The sequence below is a fragment of the Schistocerca cancellata genome, chromosome 9 (assembly GCF_023864275.1).
Source record: "Schistocerca cancellata isolate TAMUIC-IGC-003103 chromosome 9, iqSchCanc2.1, whole genome shotgun sequence".
In the NCBI taxonomy this organism is placed as follows: domain Eukaryota; kingdom Metazoa; phylum Arthropoda; class Insecta; order Orthoptera; family Acrididae; genus Schistocerca; species Schistocerca cancellata.
In genome coordinates this window covers 71,981,633-71,997,805 of record NC_064634.1, presented here as the reverse complement: position 1 = coordinate 71,997,805, position 16,173 = coordinate 71,981,633, and the positions used below count along the sequence as shown (strand labels likewise).

General features: G+C 43.1%; 1 pseudogene; it reads right to left on the bottom strand.

Annotated features, from left to right (window-relative positions):
* Nucleotides 1-14,151: 14,151 nt before the first annotated feature.
* LOC126102435 (5S ribosomal RNA) lies at nucleotides 14,152-14,271 on the bottom strand (annotated as a pseudogene).
* Between the last annotated feature and the right edge of the window lie 1,902 nt (nucleotides 14,272-16,173).

Sequence of the window (16,173 nt, the reverse complement as noted above, 5' to 3'; positions counted from 1 at the left end):
TCGATCTTGTAGCGCCACTGTCCATACATCGCTGAGTTTCATGTCTTCTTCTTTTCTGTTAAAACTATCCCCATGGCAGAACATGCTCTTCAGTTGGGTGAACACAAAGTGAAATTTTCGGAAACTGAAGTTTTATGTACTATGAACTATTATCCATTGCAATATAGAGAAGCCATCGAAATATATAGGCCTAAACATGGGGATAATTTTAACAGAAAAGAAGAAGCCTTGAAACTCAGCAATATCGATATGATCGATAGTTATATTTTATTCTTGACAAGGTTTATCTCTGATATCAGGTGAAATCCATACCACGCCCACTTTACACGGTATTTAGGCCGTTCTTAGACGTCCGACTCGTCAGTCGGCAAGACTCAGCACAACCAGGAGCACTTCCGAAGATGTCCAACGTAGATTTGGACGAAACGTCATGGATAGAAGAGTTCCACGGACCACGCCCATACAAGGCGGAAGAATTCTCGGCAGTCAGTCTGATACTTACATGGCCACGGAACAAGATACAATGTAAGACTCACTTGATTTGAAGAACGATGTACGAAGGGCAACGGGTGAGGGCCAAGGGCTGGTCTTTCCTGATGCAGAGACCAAAGTTGTTCCTTGTGATGGCGGTGACAGACATTGACGTCTCCCTCGGTCAGTGATGGTGGTCGAACTATGCTATGTGGTACCAGACTCTGATTGAAGAACTGTGGGTGCAGTCAGCATCTGGTCCAGAGCTCGACGGTGGGCTGGCTGGAGCGTTGCTGAGCCACCTTAAATTCCCAGGCGGCGTAGAGATACTAGAGGAACTACCTGCGATCTCGCAGGCAGGTCTGTGCGGGGGGCAGCCTTTGGCGGCGATCGCGCTGTCCTCTGCTCACCTAGTCACACGCGTAATTGAAATTCCATCGTCAGCTACCGCAATGCCCGCATCTCGTGGTCGTGCGGTAGCGTTCTCGCTTCCCACGCCCGGGTTCCCGGGTTCGATTCCCGGCGGGGTCAGGGATTTTCTCTGCCTCGTGATGGCTGGGTGTTGTGTGCTGTCCTTAGGTTGGTTAGGTTTAAGTAGTTCTAAGTTCTAGGGGACTTATGACCACAGCAGTTGAGTCCCATAGTGCTCAGAGCCATTTGAACCATTTTTTGAGCTACCGCAACGCCTTCTGGGTTACGCTGCACGCATATCACAGGTGTGAGAAGGATTGCAGGTTTGCTGGGCGAGCAGCCCATACACAATAGAGGGCAACAACAAAACCATTGTCTATGTCATGAAATTCTCCAACAGCCGTGTAACTTAAACGTTAATTTATCTTATTTTGAAAGTTACGAGTTTCAACATTTCACTATGCCATCTTCAGGTCTCATATGACCTGTCGAAATAACCAAAAATGTCATACAGTGCCATAAATTCCTGGAAGTCATGAATTCAGTCGTTTCACTAGTGTTTCATTCAAAGACTTGATGGCCACTGATAACTTGATATGACTTGATAACATCTTAAGTTACACGGCTGCCGTAGAAGTTCATTGACATTGACAATTCTTAACCAGCCGATGTCTGCTGTCCATGATGGACCAACAGACAACAAAACCCTTTCTTTTGACAAACTTTTTTTTAAAAGAACTCTCCTTTTCTTGTGATCTCTTAGGTTTTCTTGGCAGGTTTGATTAATCTGTGCTTCCAGGTGTTCTGTCGAGTTAAGAAAAAAAAATTCAAATGGCTCTGAGCACTATGCGACTTAACTTCTGAGGTCATCAGTGGCCTAGAACTTAGAACTAATTAACCCTGACTAACCTAAGGAATATCACACACATCCATGCCCGAGACAGGATTCGAACCTGCGACCGTAGCGGTCGCTCGGCTCCAGACTGTAGCGCCCAGAACCGCAGGGACACTCCGGCCGGCTCTGTCGATTTCTTGTTTCAGTTTTATGTTCAATAATTCGAGGACAGCCCCAGTCATCTTCTTCAGGTGCTGTGAGTTTTGCTGTTATTTGTACTATTCGCCTGGTGTGTCCAGCCTGCGGGAGCGCCTAACAACAAAATTCTCAACACTTGGAGGAGACGGCTGGGTCAGTCATGAAACTACTGTGTTTAAAAGTGAGGCATGAGATAGCTGGAACACCCGGAAGCATACGATTAATCGCGTTGTCTTGCTTAAGAAATTTAATCGCTTGTGATATAAATTTTTTTTTCAAATGTAGCATACGAGGCATAATACAGTTTATTGATCTATTATTTAAATAAAAAAACCGTCAACATTCCAGGAATGGACGATTTTAGGAATGGAGCTATTTATTGGAAGTGGAAGCCACTACGGAAGAGCAACTGCCGAGAAAATTATTTTGTGGTACACAACGTTTAAAAAACTGAAAAGAGTAAAGTTAAATTAAAACTGACCTCTTTCAGTTGGTAAAGTGATTTCCACATTGTTAAAAGTTTCAGTTACATGCCGACAAATGGGCTACATGAACTTCCAACCGAAAGTTTAGCAGAAAAGTACTAATGTTGAATTGGTATCACATTGTGTCTCCTGAATACATGCAATATCTTTCCACGTGAAAGTGCTGAAGTTCGAATATTACTTGACTGTCAGAACTATTCCTTATATCGAAGTAGAAATTGTAAAATTTATACGAAATCCAACACGTTATTTTGCTAGATCTCCGAATTACACAACCAGGAAAACAGCATAGTAACAATTAAAACGGCCTCTGAATACTTTTGTTAAATAAGACAACGATGTTATGAAGTACAATCAAATATTCAAGGCGTTTACATTTTCTGTCTAGTTGTATTTTTCACTACATTTCAGTCACCAGCGTTTTTAACTTTCATGTGTTCAATGTTAGCATGCAAGTGTAATTTAATACCTGGAAAGCTAATTTGATGACTGAATAAGCCATGAATTATTACGAGGGAGCCATTGTAGCTTATTTTTGCGTGTACGATTTGCCACATCAAATAGTACATTGTCATCCGGCTTAAGCTAAATGTATCAAAGCGGAAGTATCCCCTGTTTAACAATTCGGCTGTTTGACACTGACGTTACTACCTTAGCTACGTTTCAAAATGCGGACGGATCAACCTACAAATCTAGTTCTTTGGTATTTCATAGCTAACCGGTTCAATGAATTTTTCTGTTAATAATCGTTTCCGTTGCAGTTATCAATGAGTCATCAGTGTGAAATACGCCAACACACACTGTGCTTAATCTGTAGGTCATCCTAGTTCTTTTTCAGTAAGTCAGTTCATAGGCAAACATAAGGAAAAAGCGCAGTGAAACAATACGGTTTTCAAGCCATCTTACATAAAGGGAAACGATAGTTTTAAGTATTTTAAATTTTCTCATCAGGCTTTGTAACGCCGGAAATGCATATCCTCCTATTTCCATCTATTGTACTATTTTTTTTCCTTGCTTTGTTACCTCAAGATATGACATTTCTGTCTCTTTGTATATTGTAATTGTTTTACTATTTGTATATTTATGCATTTATGTCGATGTATAATTGGTTTGTTTCGTAAATATTATTTGTATTTTTACGCTGGGTCTTGCCTAGGGAAAACTGCTATCGAACGATTACGTCGATAGGTCGTGTGAAGAATCAAAGTGTGTAGGATCTTTGGTATTGTTAACTCTGCCGCGTGGAGCGCGGGCTGAGGGAAGGAGTGTGGCGGGAGTAGCGAGTGGAGCAGGTGTGTTGTGTGACGCTCCCGCGAGTTGCCGCGCTTTCGGGGTTTGGCAGCATGTAATTGCGCTCGACTTGCGTTGATAGTTTCTGACATGGTGTCGCGGACGGGAAACATTAACTAGCGCACATCAAGAGCCCGTTTCGTCTGGTGACCGTGTCGAGAAGAAGGCGCGCCAACATCCAGCTTCTGCAACAGCGACGGCCGACAATGAGTGACTGTCGCCACCTCCTCGACCGACGGCTTCAAACCTTCAATCAACCTACAAGGAAGACTGGACGCACGTAAAGTTTTAGAGCTGTATGGCAGACCTCAGCTTTTAATCTTGTTCCATTTTCGTCACTATAATTACAGCAACTTAGCATGAACGTTTGTTGCTCATTGTCCCAATTGCATTACCAAGCAGGGTCCCTTCCTTTTCCGAAATGAACCCGAGTGTCACTGAAATTTAAACGCCAGCACTAAAGTAATATAGCTAATTCTATTTCACTGCTTTAATTTCAAAGTTCAGTTAGCTGGCTACAATATTCAGATTACACAAGCACAAATTAAGAGTGCGAGTTTTGTTACCATATTTTAGCTTACCTGTGACTGCAGCTCAGCTTGGTACGTACTAAATTTTACTATTGTTAATTGTTCAGAATCATTTAATTCAGGCTCAAAGTTAAATCTCTTCTTTCTAAATTGCGTAGATTCAAGTAGCTTTTGAAATGATTGTTGAGGTAGTCCAAGACTAACCGTATTTTACTGAATTTCGATGTGCTTCAGAAAGAAAGCTCACTATTAACTTCAGTCACTAAATTAACTTTCGATTTTCCGGTTTTATTAATTCTTTGGCTAAATTAAGTCAGGGTGTAGCGAAATTGATTACTTCTGACAAACTTTCAGTTTTCACACTACACGTGTCAACCTTCAGTTGCCACGCTTCTAGTGCTAATTATATGTGTAATAACCTTTCTTTTTCAGTTACTATAGTAATTGTCCTTAGGACTGGCGACCGTGATTTCCCCCAAATCTCAAATACCTAATTACCGCTAGTTAATTGTTAACGTAACGGCTGCACATTTACTTTCTTTATTAACTTTACCCCTTTTCAAAATTAATTTCCACCAGTTTCATTAGCACAGTTCCTTTCATTTAGATGTAACCCTTTCCTCCCTCTTTACCGACAGGTTAACTTCGGTGACGATTGCTTTTCCAAAACTCCCATTAGGTACACGCGGTTTCATTTTTCACTGTCATTAAGGTCGGTAAGTGAGGGGGAGGTTACAGCTTCCGTCTCGTTTGATGCGGCTCGTCAATATTTCCTCGTCTCTCACACACCACACAGACTTTCTTTTTTCTTTTTTTTTCGACTGGTTTGTTTAATGCCGCCCGCCACAAACTCCTCGTCTTCCCTGCGCTAACATATCCATCTCAGAGTAGCACTTGCACACTATGTCTTCAATTGCTGGTTGGATATATCCCAATCTTTGTCTTTCTTATAGTTTTTACTCTCTACAGTTCTAGTACTGTGGAGGTTACTCCCTGACGCCTCAACATGTCCTGTAAGCTTGTCCCTTCTTCTTGTCAGTGTTTTCCACATGTTCCATCCTTCGCCTGTTCTTATCAGTCCACCTGATTTTCAACATTCTTTGGTAGCACCACAACTCAGTCACTTCGATTCTCTTCTGTTCCGGTTTCCCCAATTTCAATAACTAATTACCACACAAACATGTGTTCCAAAAGTATATTCGGAGAAATTTTTTCTTCAGATTGTGACCACTGTTAGATACCGGTAGACTTCTCTTGGTCAGGAATGCCCCCTTTTCCTGTGCTAGTCAGCTTTTTATGAGCTCCTTCCTTCGCCCGTCATGGGTAATTTTGCTTTGAAGGTAGCAGAATTCCTCATCTACTTTTATTTCGTGATCCCCAATTTTGACGTTAAGTTCCTTGTTATTCTCATTTCTCTTACATCTCATTACCTTCCTCTTTTTTTGCTGGTTTACTCTCAGTACCCACTCTATACTCATTAGACCATTCCATACAACAGAGCCGGCCGCTGTGACCGAGCGGTTCTAGGCGCTTCAGTCCGGAACCGCGCTGCTGATACGGTCGCAGGTTCGAATCCTGCCTCGGGCATGAATGTGTGTGATGTCCTTAGGTTAGTTAGGTTTAAGTAGTTCTAAGTCTAGGGGACTGATGACCTCAGATGTTACCATAGTGCTTAGAGCCATTTTGAACCATCCATTCCGTCATTATTCTTGACGTGCACTGATGACAGCAATGTCATCAGCGAATCTTATCATTGATATCCTTTCATCCTGAATTTTAATGTCACTCTTGAACTTTTCTTTTATCGTCGTCATTGCTTTTTCGACGTATAGACTGAACAGTAGGGGCGAAAAAATTCATCCCTGTCTTACACCTTTTTTAATCCGAGCACTTCCTTCTTCATTTTCCAGTCTTATTGTTCCCTCTTGGTTTTTATACATTTTTATATTACACGTATATTCCTATAGCTTATTCCTATTTCTGTCAGAGCATCTGCACCATATTACACTGTCGAAAGTTTTTCCTAGGTGGATGAATTCTATGACCGTGTCTTGATTTTCTTGCTTTCATTATCAAGTGAAGAGTGCGAACAGCCAGTCTGGTGCCTTTACCTTTCCTTTCTTATCCTTGTCTAATCAATCTATTCTACAGTAACACTTACATGTTGTAAGTGGGCTGTTTAGGTTTTTATGTTGGTAAGACCACGTAGTGCTCTGTGTGAAAATCACCGACTGTGCTGTGTGCAGTCAGTGGCTGGTTTGCATTGTTGAAATTTTTGCTATTGTAGTGTTGGATGTCACAGCGCGTAGCGTTGTGCAGTTGGAGGTGAGCCGCCAGCAGTGGTGGATGTGGGGAGAGAGATGGCAGAATTTTGAGAGCGGACGATCTGGACGTGTGTCCATCAGAAAGAGTAAATTTGTAATACTGGATATCATGAATTGATATATATATATATATATATATATATATATATATATATATATGATGATTTTGGAACATTATTAAGGTAAATACATTGTTTGTTCTGTATCAAAATCTTTCATTTGCTAACTATGCCTATCAGTAGTTAGTACCTTCAGTAGTTAGACTCTTTTATGTAGCTGGCAGTATTGGCGCTCGCTGTATTGCAGTAGTTCGAGTAACGAAGATTTTTGTGAGGTAAGTGATTCATGACAGGTATAGGTTATTGTTAGTCACGGCCATTCTTTTGTAGGGATTATTGAAAGTCAGATTGCGTTGCGCTAAAAATGTTGTGTGTCAGTTTAGTGATGATCAGAATAAGTAAAGAGAGCGATGTCTGAGTACGTTCAGTTTTTCTCAGCTGATTGAAAATCAAATAACGTAACGAGTTTACCTGCACAGTAATTCATAAAATTTTCTAAGGGGAGGTTTCAATGTGACATCTTCAATAATTCTTTGGTTATGTTTCAGACTTTGTCTTCCAATACAGGTTTTGCCCTCTAAAGACAACTCGAGTATAGTGTAAGTTATTCCACGATTTGTTAACACATGTCTTCTTATCCTGTCCCTTATTCCTGTTAGTATCTTCCATACCTCATTACTTTTGTCGATTCTGTGATGATGCTGCACATTTATCTGTATACGCTATCTTTAGTGCATACTGCCTGTTACCGTAGATGCTGTATACAGTAATTAGTTTTGTATTCCATAAAAAAAATAGTCTGCCTATGCCAACACGAAGGGAAAGACGGTAAAAGTTGATGTTTTTGTTCCTTTTATGGACAGTAGGCCTGTATTAGGAGATGTGTTGAAAATCAACAACAAACGATATTTCTACAGTCAAGCTGTCATTTGTCAGAAACACATTTCTCGTAATATTGGTTTCGTAAAATACACAACATTCCTCAGACATGGTGTAAAATTTAACATACCTTTGTAATTTAACAAAACCGATCATTTGAAGATAATTGAATAAAACAGTGGAAGCAAGTCATAGTTTTAATAAATATTTCATGTGATTCAACGCCGAATTATTGGATTCTCAAATATTTTAAATCACTAACTAAATTCGTGCCAACAGTGAAACAAACAGGAAGTCACTTTGTAAAACAGGCTAACGGAGTTGGAATATAAATTCCCCATTGTTCTAGCATCAGAAAATAGAGCATTCCGGACTTTTTAAGACCTGCTGGTATAATTAAGAGCCTAATTTCCCGTATATACCTTCTGTACCGCCCTAGGCGTTAGTGCCATTTGTACGTATTGTTTAAGCGTTTCGTTGCGGAAGTCATCGTATAACCAAAAGTTTAGGCAGTAATTTCATTCCAGTTACTTTCATCTGTAAATACGACCTTTTCGTTCTGACACAGATATTTTTGACTTCAGATGTACCGTCTGCATGTGATATTTAAAACGACTGTCCTATATTTTCACAGGAGACGAAAGTGTCAAAACCAGAAAAAATCCATTCAACAAATACCCAAAAAGAAATACCTGTGAAATAAGGGGCCATTCTGGTCTTCGATAGCCATGCGTCTGTTGGCAGTACAGCAAAGGGCTCAATGTTGTTACCACCCACGATTACAAACCCTTCAGCACTCCTTCCCCAGCGCGGACATGAGCCAATACACCTGCCTTAAAACGGCCACACAGCCAGAAATCTAAGGGACTATTGTTAGATGAAGGAGGAGGATATGTTACTATACTACCATAGCGTGGTCATTACCCAGTAAAATATGTGCTAGGTACTGTCGTATGAGGTGTAGAAAACTGGGTGTTCTCCCATGGCCTGCATACCACATCCGATGTCTTTCTGCAAGTTTAATGTTATGGCATAACGTGGGTAATTTGTCACGAGATTTCATTGAAGAAATGATCATCTTTCGTACACTTTGTGGTTGATGTAACAATTAAGTATCAAACTACTGTACTATCAAATGGAATATTAGGGATTCCAGTTTTCTACCTTTACTAGCTACTTAAATCCTACAAGCAAACCAAGTATTAGGAAATTTACGCTAATGGAAGTATCCTAAATAAGTAACAATGCCTTTAGCTGCATTCACTATTTTATTTCTGCCACAATCAGTCCCTTTCAGACGTGAGATTATTTCATGATATCATTAACCACACAACAGATTTCTATTTCTGAAACAAAATGGAGAGAGGAGAAAAAATAAACTGCATCTACATCTACATCTACTACATCTACATTTATACTCCGCAAGGCACCCAACGGTGTGCGGCGGAGGGCACTTCACGTGCCACTGTCATTACCTCCCTTTCCTGTTCCAGTCGCGTATGGTTCGCGGGAAGAACGACTGCCGGAAAGCCTCCGTGCGCGCTCGAATCTCTCTAATTTTACATTCGTAATCTCCTCGGGAGGTATAAGTAGGGGGAAGCAATATATTCGATACCTCATCCAGAAACGCACCCTCTCGGAACGTGGACAGCAAGGTACATCGCGATGCAGAGCGCCTGTCTTGCAGAGTCTGCCACTTGAGTTTGCTAAACATTTCCGTAACGCTATGACGCTTACCAAATAACCCTGTGACGAAACTCGCCGCTCTTCTTTGGATCTTTTCTATCTCCTCCGTCAACCCGATCTGGTACGGATCCCACACTGATGAGCAATACTCAAGTATAGGTCGAACGAGTGTTTTATAAGCCACCTCCTTTCTTGAAGGACTACATTTTCTAAGGACTCTCCCAATGAATCTCAACCTGGTACCAGCCTTACCAACAATGAATTTTATATGATCATTTCACTTCAAATCGTTCCTCACGCATACTCCCAGATATTTGACATAAGTAACTGCTACCAGTGTTTGTTTCGCTATCATATAATCATACAGTAAAGGATCCTTCTTTCTATGTATTCGCAATACATTACATTATTCTGTGTTAAGGGTCAGTTACCACTCCCTGCACGAAGTGCCTATCCGCTGCAGATCTTCCTGCATTTCGCTACAATTTTCTAATGCTGCAACGTCTCTGTATACTACTGCTTCATCCGCGAAAAGCCGCATGGAACTTGCGACACTATCTACTAGGTCATTTATATATATCGTGAAAAGCAATGGTCCCATAACACTTCCCTGTGGCACGCCTGAGGTTACTTTAACGTCTGTAGACGTCTTTCCATTGAAAACGACATGCTGTGTTCTGTTTTCTAAAAACTCAATCCAGGCACACAGATCGTCTGATATTCCGTAGGCTCTTACTTTGTTTATCAGGCGACAGTGCGGAACTGTATCGAACGCCTTCCGGAAGTCAAGGAAAATAGCATCTACCTGGGAGCCTGTATCTAATATTTTCTGGGTCTCAAGAACAAATAAAGCGAGTTGGGTCTCACACGATCGCTGTTTCCGGAATCCATGTTGATTCCTACAGAGTAGATTCTGGGTTTCCAGAAACGACATGATATGCGAGCAAAAAACATGTTCTAAAATTCTACAACAGATCGACGTCAGAGATATAGGTCTATAGTTTTGCGCATCTGCTCGACGACCCTTCTTGAAGACTGGGACTACCTGTGCTCTTTTCCAATCATTTAGAACCTTCTGTTCCTCTATAGACTTCTCTTCTTAAGAAAAAATAAGTGAATGATGTATCCTATCTGAGATCTACATTGGAATTAAAGTTCCTTCCCAGGGCTTCACAAAGGAAAGGTAGAATATGTTCATGCCTCTACGTTACTGCTTATTAGGGATGACTCATATTTACTTAATTCCGTCGTAAATGCTTGGTTTAGCTGAAGCTACCTAATCACCTTTTCACACTGCATCACATTTCCTAATTTGTCTTCAAGTTCTAAGATAAACATATTAATCTGGAAGTTCTTCACGTTCCTTTCTCTTCCTGGCCCTGGCTGTCTCCCTGAGGTCACAAATCTCTGTCTTGTCGTTCCCAGCTCCTCCTCTTCCCTCGGCGGCGCTCGACCTCAATGCCTGTTCCTTTTCCGGAACGCAACTTCTCCTCGAAGCCATAAAAATTAAGTCCATTATCTCGGAAATTATCTATGAGGAGTTAGTGTCCGTATCCCATTAGCAAGTTAAAGAAACAACTTTTTTTCGTCCTGTGCACTGCAGTTTCCGCCAGTAAATACCACAAACTGCGCGTCTGGAAAATTGTGGTGGTAGCGCGGGGTGAGGGGCGGGGTTTGTGTTGTAGAAGGGGGGGATCGGGAATGGCTGCTGTGCCCGAGGGGGCAACGGTTGTGCCTAATATCGAAAACTGTCACCCGTGGCGCCACTGGTCGCGTATTTCCATCATACTAAAACGAGTAAACAAGACGAAACTGGAACACTGGATACACAGTGGTAGTATAATGTAAAAGTCATACTGCTAACACAAGAATCTGTGAAACACATTTAGGATACTCCCAATTCAGTCCACATTAATGACTATACATTTAAATTAACAATAAAAGGTTCAAAATGTTCTATAGTGGTCCTGTGAGGATTGTTTTAACAGCTGCGCCTAGAGAACTACATATTTGTCAATTTCTATAAGTACCGTCTAGGCAGAAAAGGAGAACAGTTAACAAAAAACAGAGTTGTGCGTTACAGCCATACATACCTACACAGGTATTGAGACGCCTACACATAGGAGGTACATGGTGATATACGTTTAAAGGCTGAGCGTTCCATATTCTTCAGAGTAGCACGTGGCGATATAGCCAGTTAATTTAACTTCGGTCTTCCCCTGGCATTCTACACTCATGCTCATAAATTAAGGATAATTGCAGAATGTGGTACCACACAACGTGGCACTACACAAAACTGGGGCTAATAGATACGCACATAGAGAACACACACGACACAGATCTGTAAGTCCACAGTATTGGTGATAAGTTGAGAAAACCGTCCAGAAATTCATGTGTTACAAAACGCCACTGCTTCCTGCGCATGTACGCCGACATCAGTATGGGATATGAGCACCATGCACACGTACACAGGCCGCACAGCGAGTTGGCATACTCTGGATCAGGTGGTCGAGCAGCTACTGGGGTATAGCCTCCCATTCTTGCACCAGTGCCTGTCGGAGCTCCTGAAGTGTCCCAAGGGTTTGAAGACGTGTAGCGATACCTCGACTGAGAGCATCCTAGTCGTGCTCGAAGGGGTTTAGGCCTGGAGAACAGGGCAGGCCACACCATTCGCCTGATATCTTCTCCACGATGGCATCTCGGTGGGGCCGTTCGTTATCATCCATCAGGAGGAAGGTGGGACCCACTGCACCCCTGAAAAGGCGAACATACTGGTGCCAAATGATGTCCCGATACACCTGACCTGTTACAGTTCCTCTGTCAGAGACACGCAGGGGTGTACGTGCATCAATCATAATCCCACCCCACACCATCAAACCACGACCTCCATACAGGTCCCTTTTAAGGACACTAAGGGGTTGGAATCTGGTTCCTGGTTCACGCCAGATGAAAACGCGGCGAGAAACACTGTTCAGACTATACCTGGACCCGTCCGTGAACATAACCTGCGACCATTGTTCCAATGACCATGTACTGTGTTCTTGACACCAGCCTTTACGGGGTCTCCTGTGACCAACGGTCAGTGGAATGCACGTTGCAGGTCTCCGGGCGAATAAACCATGTCTGTTCAGTCGTCTGTAGACTGTGTGTCTGGAGACAACTGTTCCATTGGCTGCAGTAAGGTTCTGAGCAAGGCTACCTGCGGTACTTGGTTCAAATGGCTCTGAGAACTATGGGACTTAAAATCTATGGTCATCAGTCCCCTAGAACTTAGAACTACTTAAACCTAACTAACCTAAGGACATCACACAACACCCAGTCATCACGAGGCAGAGAAAATCCCTGACCCCGCCGGGAATCGAACCCGGGAACCCGGGCGCGGGAAGCGAGAACGCTACCGCACGACCACGAGCTACGGACTACCTGCGGTACTCCGTGGCTGTCTGCGGGCACTGATCGTGAGATATTGGTCTTCTTGTGGTGTTGCACACTGTGGACGTCCCGTAGTGTAGCGCCTGGACACGTTTTCTGTCTGCTGGAATCCTTGCCATGATCTTGATACCACACTTTGGGGTATACGGAGGGCCTATGCTACGATCTGCTGAGTTTGACTAGCCTCCAGTCGCCCTAGTGTTCTAACCGTCATAATGTCATTAATATGTGTTCTTTGAGCCATTTTGAACACACAGTCACCATTAGCACGTTTCAAAACGTCTGCACACCTACTCGTTGCAACGTACTCTGACATGCACCAAGACACCTCTGCGTATGTGGACTGCTGCCAGCGCCATCGTGCGACGACCGCAGGGCAAATACACCGCATGGTCATGCCCCGAATTGATTTAAACCTGCAAACCGCCTACCACAGCTTTTTTTCACCATGTATCAGCATTTTCCTTAATTTGTGAGCATGAGTGTAACTTGCAGGAGGATTGGACTAGTAGCACGGGTAGCTGCAGCTTGATGTTGGCGCTGTTGACAAAGTCGTGTAGTTGCTTGTGCTTCTACATCGTTGGATGCTAACAAGGTTTCGAGGCTGCTTTGAAACAGATGACCGAAAGCCAGAAGATTACTGTCAAAGTTGTGTATGTGATACGTGTCCCGAGGACATTGTAGAAGTAGTGGTTTGGATATTCTTCGTCTCACCATACACATGAAGGGGTTGCCCTTAGGATAGAGGTGTTTGTCGAACTTTCAACGATTACATTTCAGCCGTGGTATAATTTTCGTGAAACTTCTTGGCGTTTGTTCCTCCTTATATCATCATGCGCTTGGAATCGTGGGATGAACCGGAGCGCCGTGACGTTGCTGTCGTTTTGTTTCCGTGGTATCTTTGATACCGTCTGCACTAAACGTTCTCTGTCGCCTTTGAGACATGAACGTTTCATTCCAACTGAAATCAGAATCAGGTTGGACAGGGCAGTGGTTAGCACACTGCCTTCGCATTCGGGAGAACGACGGTTCAAAGCCGCGTCCGGCCATACTCAGTTTGGTTTTCCATGATTACCCTAAATTGCTTTTGGCAAATGCCGAGATAGTTCCTCCAAAAGGGCAAGGCCATTTTCCTTCTCCATCCCTTAATAATCCGAGCTTGTGTCCGTCTATAGTGACCTCGTTGTCGACGGGACGTTCAACACTAAATTCTGTATGTCCATCGTTTCGGAAATACTTGCGGGACTCGGCTGTTCGGTAGAGGATGCCAAGGCAAACACAGTCCACCCTTCTAATTTCTGAACTTATTTTATTTGGCTACCAGTTTCTGCAATTTACTACGCCATCTTCAGGCCCGGTTCCGCTCAAAATAGTGGCCAGCATTCAATTACTTGCATCTGTAGATATCTGATTGATACAGCGATCACTTAATCCATCATCTGCAGCCAGACGATGGTTGAAGTGATCTTAATTAAATTAATAAAACTTAAAATCCCGACATGTTTCGGAAAGTCCAACGGCTGGCCTCACAAGGGTTGAGTGCACCCTGTTTGCCAACAGCGCTCGGCACGCCCGAACGGTTACCCATCCAGGTACTAGCCAAGCTCGATGATGCTTAACTTCAGTGATCTGACGGGAACTGGTGTTACCACACTTGTTAAGGCCACTGGCTTGACAGAAATAGTCTGCTAAATTAAAGCTGGAATAAAAACTTCATTAACAAATTATAAAACATAGCTTAGCTAGTAACAGTAATATGATTAGTCCAAAAATGGCTCTAAGCACTATGGAACATAACATCTGGGGTCATCAGTCCTCTAGACTTAGAACCTAAGGACATCACACACATCCATGCCCGAGGCAGGATTCGAACCTGCGACCGTAGCAGCAGCGCGGTTCCGGATTAAAGCTCCTCGAACTGCTCGGCCACAGCTAATGATTAGTCAGAATGGTATGCTGATTAGTAGGCTAATTAATGATGTAATGGATTAATTTAGCAAGAAAGCACTCCGTCTTCAGGCCACAAGTGGCCCATCGGTACCATCCGACCGCCGTTTCATCCTCAGGTGAGGATGCGGATAGGAGGGGCGTGTGGTCAGCACGCCGCTCTCCCGGTGGTTATGACGGTTTTCTTTGACCGGAGCCGCTACTATTCGGTCGAGTAGCTCCTCAGTTGGGATCACGAGGCTGAGTGCACCCAGAAAAATGGCAACAGCGCATGGCGGCCCGGATGGTCACCCGTCCAAGTGCCGGCCACGCCCGACAGCGTTTAACATCGGTGCTCTAACGGGAACCAGTTTATCCACTGCGGCAAGGCCGTTGCCGATTCATGTAGAGTGTGCGATTATTTAAACTGCACCAGAAAGAATTGTCATAAGAACCCAAATGATAATGCAAAGCCTACAATGTGTGCTGAGGCACGAAATATCACATGGCAGTAGTTAAGACAGGGATAAACTCATGTGCAGAGGATGCATGGTCAGCAGTCTTGAGCAATTCCAAGATTGATGATTACCATTGTGACGCAATGGGAATGGGAGATACTGTATTGGTGGGTTTTTCTTTCACTTCCCTTTACTATTCTTGCATTCTTCCACTTCTGCATTTTCTAGTTTATGAAGCTGTAAATATCACAGTAAGATGTTTAAATCTTCATAGGGTGTTTCAAAGTCTTTGCCACTAACCTCAGGGAGTGATTTATCACATCATGGGAAACAACTTTTGTTAGAGACTTAATATTCACTGATGCTTCGCAGCGAAAACGTGCGTCGTCTACCACTTGTTATGCCCCTGTACACCGCTTATACGCAGTGTGTGCTGCTTATCATCCAGTTATCTGCTCTTTGTGAAAGTTTGGGGCTGGGCGTAATTTAAGTACCTGATTGGCTTCTAAAATACTTTTCTGCGCTTAGAGACACACATTCTTATGGTTTTCTTTTCGAAAATCGCTCTAGCAATTTATTAGGGTAACCTGCGCACCTGGTTAGTGGGGAATGCTGCTAACTGAAATCTCGCTTTCCCGGGGCTGGTGAATACCAAAGGACACATAGTATCCCTGGACAGAGTCAATGAACATGTATGTATCAAGAGTTCTTCCCTGTCACGTGATCTGTCACCCCTTGACCTAGGTCACAAAGAGTTTAAAACTGTTGGCCATTAGGTGTTATCCTGATAGAAACATAGCCTATATAGAGTGGAACAACTTTATTCAGAATCGAAAGACGGCGGCGTCAGCTTACCAGCAATCTACTCGTAAATTTTTTTTAAAAAATGTGAATGTTCCTCCGTTCAAAATCTTGAATCTCCAAAAGTTCGCCAGCCGGAGTGGCCGAGCGGTTCTAGGCGCTTCAGTCTGGAACCGCGAGACCGCTACGGTCGCAGGTTAGAATCCTGCCTCGGGCATGGATGTGTGTGATGTCCTTATTACTTAGGTTTCAGTAGTTCTAGGTTCTAGGGGACTGATGACCTCAGCAGTTAAGTCCCATAGTGCTCAGAGCCATTTGAACCATTTTGATCCAAAAGTTCTTCCCCCATTGCTTTTATATATTACTATAACAGTGGTTTCAAATATAC